The 14,345-nt window shown below is 34.0% G+C and overlaps 1 protein-coding gene across 1 annotated transcript in view; it reads left to right on the top strand.

Annotated features, from left to right (window-relative positions):
• The first annotated feature begins 353 nt into the window (after positions 1–353).
• LOC129219263 (elevenin-Vc1-like) overlaps positions 354–14,345 on the top strand; it is a 62,772-nt gene continuing 48,780 nt past the window's right edge. Inside the window, exon 1 of the mRNA XM_054853591.1 lies at positions 354–413. The gene's annotated coding sequence lies outside the window, so the exon portion shown is untranslated. The remainder of the gene's footprint in view (positions 414–14,345) is intronic.

Here is a 14,345-nt window from a genome sequence, read left to right as displayed (position 1 = left end):
GAAAGGTTTGAAGATCGAAGCGATGAGACCACCAGGACTGCACTTATTACGTCTTGCTTCCACATTTCTGTTACAATAATGTTACAATATCTACAATAATGAGATCTATATCCCACAGCTATTGCTTTTTAATCACGTTTATTGTTTTTTTGTGCCATTCGTACACAATTACTTCCGTTAAAAATTGAATATAAAATAATTGAGCAAAAGTGCAATAATTGAATACTTCGATACTTTCAAAAAGGGATCTGCCCCTATGTCTGTCGAGTACCCTTTTGCGCAGAATGGGCCGAAGTCACGTGGTCGCCCGACCAATGAGCGGGCCTGCACTCCGAAAAGTCTTGTCGCCTCGCATAACGATTCTAGTTAGCGGAGGCAAACGGTGAATTCCATCCGAGATCTAAGAGAAGAAGGTAAGTGCGAAAATGAATTCTACAGCGCTGCGAAATTTTTGAGTTCAATCATTTTTATTCATAAATGTGACACCTAAAATACACAGCTAAACTATATCTGAAAATCATACATGAGGGCTAAATAATTGAGTGAATAAATCACTTATCGTATGCTTAAAAAAAAAAAAAAAAAAAAAAAAAAAAGCGGGGGGAAAATTCGGTTATTAAAAAACGTGGTATAGGTTAACCTTTACAAATCCAAGTTTCAATTTATTCACTCTCTTATTTTCTTATTCATTGTTTTTTGTTCACTCATTTTTTTTTCTCAAACATTGATTAATTAGTTATTTCATTTATTCGTTTATCGTTTCATTATATACAGGCCCGATCCTAAGGGGGCGTGTGCAAAGACATGATCTGCCACCACTCTGGAGAATTATTCGTATTTTGACTAATACTTAGCGTTATAAATTCATTGTATACGAGTAGAAAGTAAAACTTTAACAAAAATTCAAATAAAACTTGAAGAGCTAAGCTCAGCCAGCTAATAATTAATAAGAGTTTCAAAATACTTAGAAGAAAACATTGCCTTTGAGTTACAAAATAGAAATTTTATAATAAGAAATGCAAAACAATAGTATTAACTAAGAAAATATAAAATAATGAAAAAATAAAGTACCAGACTATAAATATCATAAAACGAAAAGTATGAAAACCAGTCCTTTCACAAATACTGCTTAATAGTTATCCTTCTTTGGCTTTTTGAGAAGCATATTTGTCAGTAATTTTAGTGAAATCTATTTTTTAAAGAGATTTCGGATCCAGTTCAGATAATGGCCAAATCCGATAGAGGCGAAATTGTGTCATGTTATTTCTGAATCTACTGAATAATATCTCTATGAAATAATTTACTGAAACTCCTTAAACCTGAAGTAACATCAACAGGTAAGATTAACGGTCTTATTGCTAGAGCAAAATTTGGAAAACAGGGAATGAGGGCATCAGCGTAGTAAAAGCAACAGATAAAAATTGTTTCTTTCCTCTATTTTTTTTAAATTGTATTCTTGAATTGAAGTCATTTAATTACCTCAAATGCTTATTGAATTCAAGCACTCATATGAGGCAGTGAGAAGCAAAGGGATGTAAGTGGCAAAATTAAAAATATGGAGATAACCAGTACACGGTGAACCTCTCTTCTGTCTTGGTGGCAATTTAGTACTATAGTAGCCCTGGTAGTTGCTGCTATACAGCGTGATTTAGAAAAAAAAAATCAATGAAAGCCTAACCAGGAGATAATCTTTAAACGCTTTTTACTCAAAACTTGAAAATGTCCACTTGCACCCTTTGCTTCTCACTGCCTCATATGTCCTAAGTAATTTTGAACATATTATAGTTTTGCAAAAACAACTTTCGCAAAAATCTCTTCTGAAACACCTTTTTAAAGTATAAACCATACTGCACCGCCACTGTAATTAATCACAGTGCACCGCCACACAGTGCGGCAGCCTATGGGCAAAAGTGGAAAATGCGACTTCTTTTTCCAACTTGTTTTATCTTATTCATCTCTTCATAGTGACCTTAGTGAAATGGAATTGGAGCTTTTTATCCGATATCATAAAAATGAAGGATAGAAATCATGTTTGAACAAGTGACAGATCGCATTTCTCTATAAGTGAAACAAGTTTAATTTAGTGCGTTCTTCTTTCGTGTTGAGGACACATCAGTAATTTTCATAAATTTTAATATGTGTATATTCCATTTAGTATGTAAAGCATCAAATAAGGTGACTAAGATCCATTTTTTTTGTTAATATCGTTGAATAAAACGTTTTCGTTAATATCTTTAAATATTGTTAAAAAAAACTTCAAATCAATATTTTTCAATTTCGACCCAAAACATTCTGAGGTTTTGAAATCTTTTGATTTAACAACTATCATACATCATATATATATATACAAATATTTCCTGCTTTAAACTGCTTTGAAAAGTTCTGGGTGATTTTCAAAAAAACCTCACAATTACCAGTCTCAATTTTCTTAAAAATAAAAATGCTGAAAAAAATCTGAAAAAATTTATACTTACTCTTTGATTAAGAAAAATGTGTACAAAATTTGTAGAAAAAAATGTACATACTTTACTTTTTTATTTTTTTTACAAACTGATGGCTGACGTAATTTTTTTTTAAATTTATATATTTTTTATTTTGAATAAATATGCTTATATATACAATGTCGCATCCTATTTCATGAGTCAATACTTTTCCCCTTTAGAATAGTGCTTTTAGATAACCTTATATTTTTTATAATGAATAAGAAACGTGGATTAAATGACTACTAATAATGTAAAAATAAATTTAAATTAAAAATGCTCCTAAATTTGCCTAAATGACCACAGGCTGTTCCCTAATATTTTTAAAATTTCATGTCTAGTTAACATTTTGTGATTTTATTAACGTTACTATGAAAATTGGCTGAAAGAAATCGCACGAAATTTTGAAATTATTTTTGGAAAATTAGGAAAGAGGAGGAAAATTGTCTTTCAGAAATAAACTGTTAACTATTTCTAAAGTCAAAAAAAAAAAAAAATAAATAAATAAATAAAAGGAAAAAGAAAAGAAAAAGCCACGGATTAATTAGTAGCATTAATAATAATCATTAGGATCATTAATCGGCCAGAGCCGATTAATCGGCCGATTATTAACAGCCAAATAATCGGTAATCGGCTAATTTGCTTATCGGTGCATCCCTATAATATATATTACAAAATCTCGTCAAGAACGACTTTTGTCCACGTCGACCGTAAGAGCGCCGCACTGCGCACCGGTGCAGCTAGCGTGCGGTGCAGCTAATGAGCAAAAAACAAAAAAACCTTTTTTGTTGCGGTATTGACCGCTCTGCCACAAATTTCGCTACCAAATGAAGGAACCACACCTGAGTTAGGACCTGCCTAACATCAGAAGTGAAGAAAAAACGCAGCTTTTGAGACCTTCCACAAAGCTAATGGAAGTTTCTGATGAATAATTTTCGGAAACTTCTCAAACGGAAAAATAAATAAATAATAATAATGTGTTTTTGGTGTGCACCTGGTGTTTATTGAGCAATCACGATTGCTTTTTGTTCTCCATTGACCGCCTTTGAGGTTGGGGCTTTGGACCGGGGCACCACCGCCCACCGTCATCTGCAGTCACGGCTCCTCCGGTCCCGAGCACTTTCCCCCGAAATCCGCTTCTCCAGGGCGGTAGCGACCATTTCTTACACACACGCATGCTCATACACACTCACACACGCTTCCCACACATACACACACGCCTACGTGCATACACACAGGGCAACGCACACACATGCCTACACATGCACTCACGTCTCCTCCGGTCCCGAGCACTTTCCCCCGAAATCCGCTTCTCCAGGGCGGTAGCGACCATTTCTTACACACACGCATGCTCATACACCCCGTTTGCACTGGCGGAATTAAGCCGCTTAGTTTTCAGCTAACCTACTGCGCATTCACTTAGCGCATCTCAAAGCCGCTTCAGTTGAGCGACACTGGGAAGCCGCTCAAAACTTTAAGTGCGTTCTCTAGTGCAAACGACTTTTAAAGTAAGTGCGCTTAGCTCGTAAGTGCATTGATGGGTTGAGCGCGCTTAGCTCGCAGTGCAAACGGGGTGATACACACTCACACACGCCTTCCCACATATACACACACTCCTACGTGCATACACACAGGGCTACGCACACACATGCCTACACATGCACTCACGCCTACACACACATACACAAGTCTACACATGCACGCACGCGCGCCTACACACACACAAGTCTACACATGCACGCACGCGCACCTACACACACACACACAAGTCTACACATGCACGCACGCGCGCCTACACACACACACAAGTCTACACATGCACGCACGCGCGCCTACACACACACGTCTACACATGCACGCACGCGCGCCTACACACACACACACACACACACACAACGATATACACGTAGCCGCATAGGAGGAAAGACAGGCTTGGGGGGACAGGGGCCGTTTCTATTAAAATAGTCCCAAATGAGTAGGGTCCTGTCGCAACTTGTGATTGCGAAAAACCTAATTTGAATTCAAAATTTCAGAATTTAAATTAGTTTTTTTTTATTAGTTTTCTGCCGCAGATTTGCAGAGTGAGAGAGAGAAAAAAATTGATTAAACGTTAAAACAGTAGCGTATCTATTTTAACCTTGAACCGAATTGGTTGAAAAAGGGTTCTGCTGTAGAAAGTATCCTGCCTAATGATTAAGGTGAGCATTTTTTTTTCTCAAAGTGGAACATTTAGCAATGTTTAACTTCTGCATAGAGTATTTAAAAAACGCAGCTCTGTTTGCATAGTTTATGGTCGATAAAACAGAAATAAACACTTAAAAGATGATAATTGATTTTTTTAAAATGTAACATATATTTGCATAAATGTCGTGTTGATTTTAAATAAGAATCAAATTTACAATTTTCTTTTAACACCAGCAATGCTTTTAGAACTGCGCTCTCACACATGTTAGTCATAAGCAAAAATAACCTTTACATGCCATAAAAATATAGCATATCAAATAATAATGCATGACTTAATTTATTGGTTTAAAAATACTTAAACAACTCCAACCAGTGACTTTTGGTTGAAGCATTATTCAGTGTTCCGGCCAAACATTTCAGCATGTGCGGAGACCACGGAATATCTGAAAACGGGACTATCCTGTTCAAAACAGTACGCATGGTCACCTTACTAATGACTCAAAGAAATGCCTTTCCCTGAAAAGTAGATTTTTTTTACTGGTATCTTTCATACATTTCTGTATTTTAATGATGTTAAATGAACGTGTAACCATTAATCTTTCCCACTGGCTAGACATTAATTAATTCAACGGACTTCAGCATATGATTGTGTAAAATGTAGACAACCGCGTTAAAAAGGCTCAAAATTTGGGGAAATACTGTATACAAGTGTTTCGGGGTTCAAGACACGTCTCTGCATCGATAAGCTTATAAGAAAATAGAACCTTATAGAGGTAAAAATAACCGACTAAAACCCTTGCTCTTGATCATTGTAACCTCTTTTTGGGCTTTTGAGATGATAGGAAAGGGTAATTAGTGCTGAAGTTGGTAGGAGTAAAGTTACTTTCGTAGTTTGCAAAAGTATCCCAACTCAAATTAGCGCCAATAATGCGTCCCTTTTCCCAAAAATAGCTAAACATTGTCAAGGTCATAGCTTAACTTATCACAGACGCACTTTTTTTCTTAAACAATTCTATAAAATCGGGAAATCGGAAAGAATTTTGATTGCTCATTGTCTATTTAAAATTCGGCTAATTATTTCTCCTCAGTAAAAGTTTATTTTGAGAAATTCGCAGAAAAAAGAAAGTTGACTTGATTGATAGAACTATGTGTGACATGCGACGCCCCTTGTTTCGGTGTGCACGCGCTGCACACCTCCTAGGATTGCTCCTGATTATTTATTTATTCATTTATTCACTCATTCATTCATTCATTTGCTGAAAAATATTTTTAATAAGCAAATTAAAAATGTTCATCAGAAAAATGTTTTATTTTTCATTCTGCATATGAGAAAAAAAAAAAAAAATGCAACCCCGCCCCCCTTTTAAAGGTACGAATTTACTGCTAAAAATAAAATAATAATATTTAGATGCAATTATTATTATAAAATGTGTTGTTCATTCTTTATTACTATAATTTTCAAAACAAATTCCAGCGGTATGAACTTCCTAAGTTCAGTCATTTTTATTCATAAAAAGTAACAACTAAAATACACAGCGACGTACATTTTAAAATCCCCCATGGGTATTTAATAATTAAGCCAACAAATAAGTTATCGTATCTCAAAAAAAAAAAGGTGGGGGGGGGGGGGTTCGGTCTTCAATAAAAATTAGGTTTTAAGGTTTGGGCTTTAGGTTAACTTTTGCAGTGTAAATTTTAATTTTCCAAGAAAAAAATTCCTTTTTTTTTTTTTTTGCTCTTAGTTATAAAAAGAATACATGTAGGGCAAAGTGGGGCACATGTGAGCATGGTATGTTTCACTAAGATTACGTCAAGCAAAAAATCTTGAAAAATTCTCAAGCAATGGCAGTACTAGTCCTACTTTCTTGGCCAAGCTTTTAGAACAAGAAGCCAGTTTATGTTAGTGTGGTGACAGCTTCTTTGTTTTAGCAGATGCTAATGTAATTTTATCATTCTTCTTCACATAAAAATGTATTTTAAGCTATCCACTAAGTTAAACTTAGTTATTGCAAACGATTATATAACATTCAAGTAAATTTATGACAATGTTTATTTTTCAATTTAATTAATGATTCTTTAGTTTTGCAAGAATGTTCTAAAACAATGATGGGACACTGAGGATAAGTTCTAGGAGTACATGTAAAGAGTTCCCATACCCTCTCCATTATATTAATATTAGTGTAGGGCGTTATAATTGTTGAAAAAAATGTGTAAATCTTCATAATTATTATTTTTCTAAAATCAGTTTGTAAATTTATTGTTAATTGTTATTATTATTGTTGAATAATTATTTATTTATTTTTATTATTATTATTTTTTTTACATTTCTTTTTTAACTTAATAGTTGGTCAAGTGTTTAAGTGTTATGTAACACTTACATTAAATAAAAAGGAAAAATATTTTGATTTAATTACAAAGTGAAGTTTAAAATAATTTTAAAATTCATTATCATATTTTATGTGAAGCGTAAACGCGATATTTAGCAATAATTATAGCTATTATAATCTTTACACAATAAAATATTATTTGTACTATGTGGTCGTATACGTTGTTTTTAGTCTATACAATCTGCTGCGAAACTTTAAAATTTCACAGCGAGCAGAGTTTTGCTGTCAGGAAAAATTTTCGTAATGACGCACTTTCTGTACAATAATCTGACACAATATAGGATATAAATCCTTCAATATCATTGGTGTATACGTATATGTTTTATATTAAAGAGTTTTTCGTTGAAATATAATGCTTGACTTGCTTTTTTCAATCGTGTTCATATGTGCCCCCGGGTTGTTCACATGTGCCCCTTTTGGAGGCACATGTGAACTAGGGTTTCCAACCCCAAAATCCCGATCCCGAAGGATCTCGCAGGATATTTATCGGGATTGATCCCGCAGGATTTCGCTCTCAATCCCGCAATTTTTTTTTTTTTCATTCAAGCGTTTTCCAGTTTTTTACCGCCCATAAAACGATTATTTTCAAAAGCATCATCTGCAGTTTGAATCTTCTTCCTCGTATATCTGCAAGAAGAGCAAGTATACATATTCTAAAACCCGCTGAGTAGCCTGAATGCAATGTTGTAGTACTTTTGTAAGCTTTAATAATGCACTCAAAACCTTTAAGTTACAAAAAGTTAAGTTACCAAAGAAGAAAGCAATGAAAATTCTGACATTATTTATATATTTAGCACGACTTTAAAAGGAGTAACAGAAACTTGTATGAAACACAGGATGACTCTCATGATAGTGCAGTAAGTTAAGCTCTGCTCGTGTTTTTGAATTCCTCTTTGAAGTGAGAGGCAAAATTAGCGAAGTTATCCAAACACATTTGCAGAGACTGCGACTTGGTGAAATGGGGAAATCAAGCACTATTTAACCCCTTGCTGTAATCAATAAAATTCACCGATACAATGAACAATGTTAATGAAGCAACAAAGGTATTATCAATGCAAGTTAAATTGGATACAGCAAAACACATATCCAACAGACATCGTTTTGGTCCGAAATTTGCAGTTCTTGAGCAAAAACCCCGCATAAAAAAAGAAATATCCATTTCAGAAGGTTATGAAGTTGATGCGAATCTTTTTCTAAATGTCCACAATAGGGAAGTTTTCGATTTTTCAATTTTATTTTCATATGATAGAGTAACATGTATGAACATCATAGGTGAAAAAAATTTTGCGATACGATAAGTAGTTTTTTTTAATTAATTTTTAAAGTTCAAGCGCTTGTGACGTCAAATGGCACAGGAAGTGACGTGATGCGCTCTTCCGCCGCGGGAGAAGCCGAAGGACGTGCAGTTGACTTCGAAGACGAAACGTAAGGCTTACCTCCTCGCATTTAACTCCGCGCGTTTCTGGAACATTAAACCTCTCATCCCATCTCGGAAATATTCGAATTCCATCATTGATGTTACTTGAGGTAGATTATTAGATTGTGCTTTAACGAATCCGGTCTCCATAGTGTGTTCAAAAGGATTTTTGAATTTCTAAAAAATAAAAATATCAGCGCGCCTCATAATGTCCGTAGCGAAAACAAGGGATCTTCGGCGGAAGGCTGCCCATTAGTGCCCTGTGACGTAAGCTCATGACGTTTCAGAAGAGCGCACTTTTGCACGTGGATTTTTAAAAATTCATTTATAATCAATCACGGTGTTTTAAAATTCGGCGATAGTGAAGTTTTTAGTTTTGAGGGTCAATTAATAATATTCAATAGTCAAAATATGAACATTTAATAGGTTGCAACTTCCCTATTATTTAATTTTAGTAAAACCAATTGTAGTGGATCCACAGGAAAGTGTTTTCATCAAGCGCATTAATTTTAGAATACAAATCCTTTACCATCCCATACGAACGGCACACTTTTGCTTACCAAACTATAATTGCTAATTTGGATCTGACTTTGTAGTGCTTTACAATTGCTGTACGGAATTCAAGAAGACTATTAATTCAAGTAATAAAAGCAGTGCTTCCTAAAAAGCACAACGTTTTCTCTTTGTCATAAAAATTTAATTTTTAGAAGAATAAAGTCAATCCCGCGAGATTGGCTCTTTGCAATCCCGCGGGACTGAATTCGGCACGGGATTGGAAACCCTAATGTGAACAATTGAAGACATTTTTTAAAAGTTCCATAAAGTAAAGAAATATTTAAAAAAAAAAATCTGAAAAAAATCCATGGGGCGAAGAAAAGACTATTCAATTATGGGGTCATATTTCCTATGAAAAATTGGTAATATTTTTTGAAGAATAAAGAAGTGAAAAAAAAATTGTTCTTATGTGCCCCCCCCCCCTTTCCTCTATGTAGTATGTTTCAAAATTTCAACGTCATTTCGTAAAATTGCATACATCTACATATAAAACTAATGGCATTGCATTATATAGGGGAAGAGTGGAAACAGTGAGACACGAAATTTTTAAATTACATTTTTTATTATTGAAAAGACGGAAATTAAATTATTTCAAATGGTAAAATATTTGTCAAAGAAATAGGTACTATGAAGGCGGAACTAAAAATAAAAATAATAAAAAAAAAAAAAAAACGACGAATCCACTCAAACGAAAAAAAAAATGCAATTTTGTCTCACCTTATGCCAGTGAGTGGGAACAGTGAGACGCATTTTTTTTTTTTTTTTGCATTAGAGAACTTTGACACAATTTAACTGAAAAACTGTGGGATTGTTGCTGTTTGATTTTGGTATGAGATAGTATTGTCTTTGCAAGGTAAATTTCATGTCGTCTTGACGCATGGTAGTGGCATCTATCAGGTATTTGTTTGGGACTGAAGATAGAATGAGTTAGATGATTCTGGATCAATAAATTGGTTTAAAGTGTCATCTTGTGATGTAGCATTTGATAAGGATGGAATTCTTTCCGTGTAGTATTTGTCTATTACTAGTACAGCCATGGAAAAAAAGTTTAAGGACATTCAAAAAGTTGCCATTTCTAGGAGCCACTTGGTTGGAAAAGTATGCAAATATTTTCATGATAAAAATACATGAAACATAACATTTTCAAACAAACTTAGCTTTAAAAAATTTGAAAAATTTTAAAGTGCATGAATTTTTGAGGTTATACCAGTTTGCCACTAGAAAAAAAAAAAATTATAAGGGCACACACTTATTTTGAGACAGGGAACTAAAATTTGAGTATTTAGTTGTATCATGTGATTATTTACAATAACCTAAAACTGTTACGCAGTAAGATTGTTCACTTTATCTCGTTCTTCATCAGGCTGAACAGCACACAACTCTCTGAATGGGAAAAGTGACAAATTGTTGTTTACAAAAAATGTAGAATGAGTGGACGTAAAATTGTAAGGAAGGTAAACAGATCTAAAACCGTAACTTATAGTTATTAGTTTATTTGTTTCAGAAAAACAATGCAAGTTGCCATGTGTCTTGTGGATCACACTCATGGTTTGAGGCCAATTCAGTAAAAATTCTGGTTTTTTCGAAGAATCGAAAAGAGCATGGCAAGAAAAAGCCTACAGGCAAGCTTCCCACTCTTACGAAGCTCCAGAAGCAAGCAATTGTTCACGCAGTTTGCTTAAAAAAAACAGAATTCTACTCATATTAAAAGATAAATGAATGCACCTTGCACTAGCTGAGCAGTGCGTAATACTTTTCAAAAGAATTCCAATATTGCACATGCTAAACTACGGTCACATTCACCATTTACAAAGCTTCAAAAAAAGCTTTGATTGGAATTCGCTAAGAAACACGTTTATTTTTGGTCTCGATGGAAACATGTCGTATTTTCTGATGAAAAAATCTATTATTTGGAGTGACTGACCTGACGATTTTCATCTTTACTGGCATGATTTGCAGCAGTAAACCTTTTTTTTCTAAACGACAATTCGGAGGCGGTTTTGTGATGGATGTGGGAAGGTTTTTCAACTAATGGAGCACCACCAATTGCGTCCATTCGAGATCCCTTGATTTCAGAATCGAATGTTTATATGCTAGTTGAAAATGTATTACCTGAAGCACCCCTTATCACAGGTGGTGACTATTTGTTTCAACAAGACAATGAAAGTTGGCTTTTTTCTTGTGGATCACACTCATGGTTTGATGCCAATTCAGTGAAAATTCTGGTCTTTTCGAAGAATCGAAATAAGCATGGCAAGAAAAAGCCTACAGGCAAGCTTTCCACTCTTACGAAGCGCCAGAAACAAGCAATGGTTCACGGAGCTTGCTTAAAAAAACAAAGTTCTACTCATATTAAAAGATAAATGAATTGCACCTTGCACTAACTGAACAGTACGTAATACTTTTCAAAAGAATTCCAAAGTTACATATGTTAAACTATGGTCCCATTCATCATTTACAAAGCTTCAAATGAAGCTTTGATTGAAATTCGCTCTGAAACACGTCTTTCGTATTATTTTTTTTTTTTTTGGGGGGGGGGGGGCTCAATGCAAATATGTCTTATTTTTAGATAAAAAAAACTTATTTGGATGGGCCAGGTGATTTTCACCATTGCTGGCATGATTTGCAAAATTACACCTTTTTTTCTAAACTACAATTTGGAGCCGGATTTGGGATGGGTCAGGGCATGTTTTGCAGCTACTGGAGCATTACCAATTGTATCCATTCGAGATCTCTTGAATTCAGAATCTTATGCTGTTATGCTAGCTGAAATTTTATGACCTGAAGCACCCCTTATCATAGGTTATGCTTATTTGTTTCAACAATATAATTCAAGTTGCTATGTGTCTTGTGGATCACATTCATGATTTGAAGTCAATTCAATGAAAATTCTGGACTGGCCCACAAGAAATCTTTATTTAAACCCCATAGAGAATCTGTAGGGCATTTTAACTAGAAAAGTGTCTAAGGATGGGATACCATATGCAAATAAAGACGAACGGACGTCATCCATTGAAGGGGCGTGTAAAAACATTTCTACAGTGCTATTAAAAAAAATTGCATCATCCTCGCATTTTCACAATAATGGGATTATGTGAGAAGTTTTGGTCGACCGATTAACGATGAATCTATGTGAAATTCTGCAAAACTTATGAAATAAACATTTAACAGCAGGAATCCGATAATTGTTTACGTAGATCGGGGCTGTTTCCGGGTCAAGGCAAACTGCTGACCCCATGCTCATTTTTTCCATTTCTTAACCTGCGTGGTGAGTTTAGAGAAAAAAATTACTTAACCCCATGTCAATTAAATTCTAATGGCAGGATGAAGGTTTTTAAAATGGTACTTAACAGTTTTGCCCTGTGGTACGGAGCTGAATCAATCATGGAAATGATGTTTGGAACTGAAGTAAAGTGATCCCGGATAGTAGGAAGCAATTTATCCTCCAAAATGCCAATATACACCTACTGTTCCTTGCACAAAGTGAAGCCCACCAACTCCTTGATCAGAAATACATCCCCGAATCATCTGGGATATGGGATGCTTGACTGTGTGTTGAATGCAGTCGGGATGATATTCCTCTCCTTTGCGGCGCGGGTGATGCAATTTTTTTACCACCACTGTAAATAAACTTTAACTGAACTTTCTGAATCAAAGACTGGACGATTGATTAAATTTGTGATTTAACAGCTATATTGTAATTTAATTTCATACAAACAGGTTTCTTATGTTTCCTACTTACAAGAAGTAAATTATGTTTGATTTTGTTTGCAATTGATGATTACTTTCAAACATAACACTCCTTTTTCAATGTGTCCTTATAAGTTTTTCCATGGCTGTAGAATAGCTTTTTTCCGATCTGTTTCAGAAAATCTCCAAAAGAGCTTATCTAACTTCCCTTTTTTTAGGCATGTTGAAAATTTTAAATGTGGAAAAATATTATTACATTTAACATATTGCAATGAAACAATGGAAAAAAATAATGTAAGTAGAATAAGACCGAAATGGAAACATTTTTGTGATCTTACATCGCTATAAAAATCATAATTTCATTTAAGCATTCTTATTTAATTGATGCACGGCATTCAAACTTATTTTATTATAATTTTAATCAGCTGGTTGTAATTAAATTTAATTCAATGTATAATATCTAAACTTTTAATATAAAAGTACCATGGGAGCAGTGAGCAATGAACAAGCATGTTTTTGTTTATGTATGAAATGTTCTTTTTCAACATTACAATTAATTTTTGTTACTAGTAAATTCACTTTTTATTGTTACGGAACTCATGAACCTTCTCATTAAGATAGAAGTTGAAAATATGAAAATTTAGACAGAAAACTTCAACTAAATATGATTTATTTGCGGGGGTTTACTTTTACGATTTATTTGTTGAATTTTAAGTTTAAATTCTGTTTGAATGATGCCGGTAGAGAAAGGCAGATTTTGTGTTTTTGATAAGATTTTAAGCGAGAAAGTGACTGAGGGAAAGTAGGGTAGAGTGATACTCATTAAAGGGAGCAAATTGGCCCCAAAATCAGTATTTTTTAAAAAATAAGTATAACTCCAATTTTTAAAATGTTTTCTTCCAACATTCCAATTATGGAGGGTAATGCACCAGATAGCGGAGCAAGTTACCGATCTCAGATTTTCAATGCACTTTTGTTAGGGCACATTTGAATGAACAGGATTGCCCGTTGAGCGTCATTACCCCCACTTTTCCCGGTTTCTTGTTTTCTGTGCATGATATCTCATAAAGTTTCTTATGTATTTCCGTAAAACTTTTCCTGCCTATTTGTATGATTTATTATTATGATCTAAACCTAAATTTTAACTAAAAAATTAAAGTTAATATTTTTTTTAAAAATATTTTCACCCAAAATTTTGGAAAATTAACATTAACTAATAAAATTAAAAAAAAAATAAATAAAAAATAAAATTAGGTTCAGACCATAAAAATAAACTAGACAAACATACCTTAAATGTTTTACGGAAACATATTAGAAACTTTCTGAGATATCACCCACGCAAAATGAGAAACCTGAGAAAACGCAACCTGAGAAAAAGAGGTTTAAACAGCTGCTGTTAACATAAATCTCTACGGGGAATTATACATTTTTTCGATAACTTGAAAAGTTTTTTGCGTATGGTAATAAATAAGGTATCAAAGTGTTCAGAATTAAATTATGCATAACATTTATTTTTTTTCAGAAAGTGAAAAATTTTGAAGGTTAAGGGTCCTTAGACCCCTTAACTTAATATTGAAAGCTTTGTTACGAGTTTTTCACGCAATCGACGTTTGACTGTTTTAACCTGAGGCG

Source organism: Uloborus diversus, chromosome 3 (genome assembly GCF_026930045.1).
Source record: "Uloborus diversus isolate 005 chromosome 3, Udiv.v.3.1, whole genome shotgun sequence".
Classification (NCBI taxonomy): domain Eukaryota; kingdom Metazoa; phylum Arthropoda; class Arachnida; order Araneae; family Uloboridae; genus Uloborus; species Uloborus diversus.
This window is presented reverse-complemented; position numbering and strand designations above follow the sequence as displayed.